At 58.3% G+C, this 6,136-nt stretch overlaps 1 long non-coding RNA gene across 7 annotated transcripts; it reads right to left on the bottom strand.

Annotated features, from left to right (window-relative positions):
- Nucleotides 1–4,739: 4,739 nt before the first annotated feature.
- On the bottom strand, nt 4,740–5,516 carry LOC144952214 (uncharacterized). 7 transcript variants are annotated; one of them, XR_013640596.1, is made up of 3 exons: nt 5,084–5,516; nt 4,990–5,015; nt 4,740–4,950 (listed from the first exon to the last, which is right to left on the bottom strand). It is a non-coding gene; the product is annotated as an uncharacterized LOC144952214 (long non-coding RNA). The 7 variants fall into 7 exon arrangements; XR_013640597.1 differs by lacking the exon at nt 5,084–5,516 and adding an exon at nt 5,056–5,067; XR_013640594.1 differs by having other exon boundaries at nt 4,740–5,002; nt 5,056–5,516.
- Nucleotides 5,517–6,136: the final 620 nt, after the last annotated feature.

Raw genomic sequence — 6,136 nt, 5'->3', positions numbered from 1 at the left:
ACACCGCCCACACCACCCACACCACAATAACAACCGCACCACACCACCCACACCGCACCACCCACCACCACCACACTATCCACACCACCCACACCACCACACCGCACCACACCGCACCACCCACACCGCACCACACCGCACCACACCGCACCACACCACAATAACAACCGCACCACTCACACCACACTGCACACACCACACCACTCGCACCACAACAACAACCACACCACCCACACCACACAGAACCACCCACACCACCCACACCACCTACACCACCCACAACGCACACGCACAACAACAACAACAACCGCCATTCGCCACTAAGTGGCGGTGACGTCACCACGACGCTTGTGCCAGGCCAAGTGCACCTTGAGGCTGCCACGTGAAGTGTCGAACGCCCGCTGGCAGGAGGTCACGGGGCAGACCCAGCAGGTGCCACGGGTCGACTGACCGAGATGACCGAGATGACTGGCTGATGCACCACCTGTGCCCCCTACTGTGCCAACTTGCTGTGCTTTAGCCACCCGGCGCTCCGCTCGTTGTTGTGAGCGTCGCTCCTCCGCCCTCCGTTGTTGTTGGAGGGCGACTGCTTCCAACTGCCCAGTAGCGTCCTTCACGAGCCTCCTCCACTGAGGCCGATCTTGACACCGCTGGTACCAGTCATCGGCAAGTCCACTCAGCTCCAAGTCCCCCTGTACCACATCACTCCATCTCTTCTCTAGCCCGTGCCGCGCCCGTTTAGCTCCCTCGATCCGGGCAAACAAAAGCTGTTTAGGCATGCGGTGGCTGGGCATGCGGGCTACATGACCCAGCCAACGCAGCCTTGCCTGCCGAGGAGCTCACCGATGGGACTTTGCCAGATCTTTCGAGGATTTGTGAGCTCCTCACACAATCCAGCCTGCAGGTTAAACCCAGGATGGGTCGTAGGCAGGCCAGCACACGTGCACACGTGCACACACACACGTGCACGCACGCACACGCACGTACACGCACACACGCACACACGTACACGCACACACGTACACGCACACACACACGTACAAGCACGCACGCACACACGCACACACGCACACACGTACACACACGCGTGCGCACACACACGTACGCACACACACGTGCACACGTACACGCGCACACACGTACACACACACGTACACGCACACACGTGCACACACGTACGCACACACACGTACGCACACACACGTACGCACACACACGTACGCACACACACGTACACACACACACGTACACACACACACACACACGTACGCACACACACGTACGCACACACACGTACGCACACCCACACGTACACACACACACGTACGCACACACACGTACACACACACACGTACGCACACACACGTACGCACACACACGTACGCACACACACGTACGCACACACACGTACGCACACACACGTACGCACACACACGTACGCACACACACGTACGCACACACACGTACGCACACACACGTACACACACACACGTACACACACACACGTACGCACACACACGCGTGCACGGCAGGGAGGGGCGGGCGTTTGTGCCTCGCGAAACTGCACCTCGAGTTTACCGCCGTCACTCCGATGGGGAGCGGTGGCGCTGCGGTTAGCGCTGCGCCGCGCTGCGAAGACCCCAGTTTGATTCCTGATCACCACCACCATCACCACCAGCTACGAGCGGTTCGTAGCGATCATCTGAACCGGTCCTGGGGTCTCCCCTAGGTCGACTCGGCCTCAATCGAGCACCCGGTGTGATGGATGTGTAAACGTTGCCACTGGGGAGACAAAGGCGGCCGGGCGTGGTGCTGGCCACCCACCCCCTCTGTGTGTCACAGCGCCGGTAGCCTTCATAGGCGCTGCTGCTGCTCGCTACTAACAGCACTTGCCCCTGCAGTCTCTTAGAGGCTACACGGGGGACCTTTGTCTTTGTTATGTGGGGAGCCGGGTTCGATTCCCGCTCACGGCCACCACCCGTGACGATTATCCTGGGCTTCCTCCCCTAGGTCGACTCAGCCTTAAATGAGAACCAGGTGCGTTGTGTAGTGAACATCGCCACTGGGGGAGAGACAAAGGCGGCCGGGCGTGGTGCTGGTGGCCACCCACCCCCCTCGTGTGCCACAGCGCTGGTAGCCTTCATAGGCGCTGATAGTCGCTGCTAACAGCACTTGCCCCGACAGTCTGTGAAGGCTACACGGGGGATCTTTGTGAGTACAAAGAAGCACGTGCCAACATGGGTCTCTGTGTGAGTCTCTGTGTGAGTCTGTGGGTCTCTGTGTGGTGAGTCTGTGGGTCTCTGTGTGAGTCTCTGTGTGAGTCTGTGGGTCTCTGTGTGGTGAGTCTGTGGGTCTCTGTGTGGGTCTCTGTGTGAGTCTGTGGGTCTCTGTGTGAGTCTGTGGGTCTCTGTGTGATGAGGCTGTGGGTCTCTGTGTGAGTCTGTGGGTCTCTGTGTGGTGAGTCTGTGGGTCTCTGTGTGAGTCTGTGGGTCTCTGTGTGAGTCTGTGGGTCTCTGCGTGATGAGTCTGTGGGTCTCTGCGTGATGAGGCTGTGGGTCTCTGTGTGATGAGTCTGTGGGTCTCTGTGTGGTGAGTCTGTGGGTCTCTGTGTGAGTCTGTGGGTCTCTGTGTGATGAGTCTGTGGGTCTCTGTGTGAGTCTGTGGGTCTCTGTGTGGTGAGTCTGTGGGTCTCTGTGTGAGTCTGTGGGTCTCTGTGTGAGTCTGTGGGTCTCTGTGTGATGAGTCTGTGGGTCTCTGTGTGATGAGGCTGTGGGTCTCTGTGTGATGAGTCTGTGGGTCTCTGTGTGGTGAGTCTGTGGGTCTCTGTGTGAGTCTGTGGGTCTCTGTGTGATGAGTCTGTGGGTCTCTGTGTGAGTCTGTGGGTCTCTGTGTGAGTCTGTGGGTCTCTGTGTGAGTCTGTGGGTCTCTGCGTGATGAGTCTGTGGGTCTCTGTGTGATGAGTCTATGGGTCTCTGTGTGATGAGTCTGTGGGTCTCTGTGTGAGTCTGTGGGTCTCTGTGTGGTGAGTCTGTGGGTCTCTGTGTGAGTCTGTGGGTCTCTGTGTGAGTCTGTGGGTCTCTGCGTGATGAGTCTGTGGGTCTCTGTGTGATGAGGCTGTGGGTCTCTGTGTGATGAGTCTGTGGGTCTCTGTGTGATGAGTCTGTGGGTCTCTGTGTGGTGAGTCTGTGGGTCTCTGTGTGAGTCTGTGGGTCTCTGTGTGATGAGTCTGTGGGTCTCTGTGGTGAGGCTGTGGGTCTCTGTGTGATGAGTCTGTGGGTCTCTGTGTGGTGAGTCTGTGGGTCTCTGTGTGAGTCTGGGTCTCTGTGTGAGTCTGTGGGTCTCTGCGTGATGAGTCTGTGGGTCTCTGTGTGAGTCTGGGTCTCTGTGTGAGTCTGTGGGTCTCTGTGTGATGAGTCTGTGGGTCTCTGTGTGGTGAGTCTGTGGGTCTCTGTGGGTCTCTGTGTGATGAGTCTGTGGGTCTCTGTGTGATGAGTCTGTGGGTCTCTGTGTGATGAGTCTGTGGGTCTCTGTGTGGTGAGTCTACAGGTATCTGTGTGAGTCTGTGGGTCTCTGTGTGAGTGTGATGGTAGTGGTGATAGTGATGGCGGTGGTGGTGATGGTAGTGATGGTAGTGGTAGTGATGGCGGTGGTAGTGGTGGTGGTATTGCACTACGGAACCGGTAGAGATCCGAGTTCGGCCGTGCGTGGTTCGGGCTTGTCTCTCGCTAACAGCACTTGCTGTGTGTGTGCGTGGGGGGGCTATGTGGGGGGGTTGCGTGGGGGGCTACGCGGTTGGGGGGGGGGGGCCTTTGCCTTAGTGAGTGGACGAATGTCAGGGGGAGAGCTTTCTCGAGGCGATTTTAAGGAATCGCTGTTACCCCCCCCCTCTGTCCCCCCCCCCCACGATGTCGACTTGAAGTAAAACGGAATGCGTTGTTGTGCTCGAGTCCATTCGCCTGTTCGATCCGCTCACTCAACCACTCGCCCAGTCACCCACACGCTCACTCAACCACTCGCCCAGTCACCCACACGCTCACTCAACCACCCACCCACCCACACGCTCACTTAACCACTCACCCACATGCTTACTCAACCACTCAATCAGTCACTCACACGCTCACTCACCCAGTCACCCACCCAGTCACCCACACGCTCACTCACCCACTAAACCAGTCACCCCACACGCTCACTCAACCACACGCTTACTCACCCACACGCTCACTCAACCACTCAGTCACCCACCCACTTACTAATCCAGTCACCCACTCACTCACCCACACGATCACTCACTCAACCACTCACTCACTCAACCACTCACCCACCCACTCACTAATCCACTCACCAACCCACTAATCCACTCACCCACTAATCCACTCACTCACCCACTCACTAATCCACTCACCCACTCACTCACCCATCCACTCACCCACCCACCCACCCACTCACCCACCCACCCACTCACCCACCCACTCACTCACCCACCCACTCACCCATCCACCCACTCACTAATCCACTCAGCCAAAAGAGACACGAGGACACGCAGACGCAGCCACACGGGGTGTTTGTTACATTTGACTCGTTTATTTGTTTACCATCGTTATTATTTTATTATTATTCCTTTAGTGAATCTTTCACAACTGATAAAACACGTCAACAAACATGCCACTTTATATAAATGATTCGGATGGGGTGGGTGGGGAGATTGGGGGGACCGGGTAGTGGATGGGGGGGGGGGGGTCCTTTATTATTTTTATTTTTTAGAAAAGACGCAACACGCACGAAATACAAACATCGGCCCCCTTCCCAGAAATCCACCACCACCGCCCTAATACCACAGTCCTAACACCACCACCTAACACCACCACCGCCCTAATACCACAGTCCTAACACCTCCGCCTAACATCACCACCCTAATACCTCCACCTAACACCACCGCACTAACTCCACCACCTAACACCACCACCTAACAACACCACCTAACACCACCACCTAACATCACCACCTAACATCACCACCTAACATCACCACCTAACATCACCACCCTAACACCACCACCCTAACACCACCGCACTAACACCACCACCCTAACACCACCACCCTAACACCACCGCACTAATTCCACCACCCTAACACCACCGCACTAACTCCACCACCCTAACACCACCGCACTAACTCCACCACCCTAACACCACCGCCCTAATTCCACCACCGCCCTAACACCACCACCCTAACACCTCCACCTAACTCCACCGCCCTAACACCACCACCTAACACCACCACCTAACACCACCACCTAACACCTCCACCTAACACCTCCACCTAACACCTCCACCTAACACCTCCACCTAACACCACCACCTAACACCACCAGCTAACACCACCACCTAACACCACCACCTAACACCTCCACCTAACACCATCATGTTGCAGTAAACTTTAAGAATTAAATTCGGTTTTTAACATTTTCCTCCTCCACCCACCCTCCCTCATCCCCCCCTAACCCCCCCCCCCCACTGCCCCCCACTACCCCCCCCCCACTGCCCCCCACTACCCCCCCCCCACTGCCCCCCACTAGTAAGGAGAAGTTGCTTTTCTTTTCTTTCTACGGCACGACACGAACAATACGAGAGGTAGCCGCCGCTGCTGCTGCTGCTGCGGTGAATGTCAAGGTGGGGGGTGTGGGGGGGGGGTGTGGGGGGGGGGAGTGGGGGGGGGAGTGGGAGTGGGGGGGGAGTGGGGGGGGAGTGGGGGGGGTGTAGGGGTGGGAGTGGGGTAGGAGTGGGAGGGGCGAGTGGGGGTGGAGGGGGAGGAGTGGGGGGTGTGAGTGGGGGGGTCTGAGTGGGGGGGTGGAGGAGTGGGGTGGGGGTGTGAGTGGGGGGGGGTGTGAGTGGGGGGGGGGGGTGTGAGTGGGGGGGGAGTGAGTGGGGGGGGGGAGTGGGGTGGTGGGGTGGGGGGGGTGGTGGGGTGGGAGTGGGGTAGGAGTGGGAGGGGCGAGTGGGGGTGGAGGGGGAGGAGTGGGGGGTGTGAGTGGGGGGGTGGAGGAGTGGGGTGGGGGTGTGAGTGGGGGGGGGGGTGTGAGTGGGGGGGGGTGTGGGGGGGTGGAGGAGGAGTGGGGTGGGGGTGTGAGTGGGGGGGG

Source organism: Lampetra fluviatilis, chromosome 66, assembly GCF_964198595.1.
Source record: "Lampetra fluviatilis chromosome 66, kcLamFluv1.1, whole genome shotgun sequence".
Lineage (NCBI taxonomy): Eukaryota > Metazoa > Chordata > Hyperoartia > Petromyzontiformes > Petromyzontidae > Lampetra > Lampetra fluviatilis.
The sequence above is the reverse complement of the archived record's forward strand: the minus strand, read 5'-3'. Positions and strand labels throughout refer to the sequence as shown.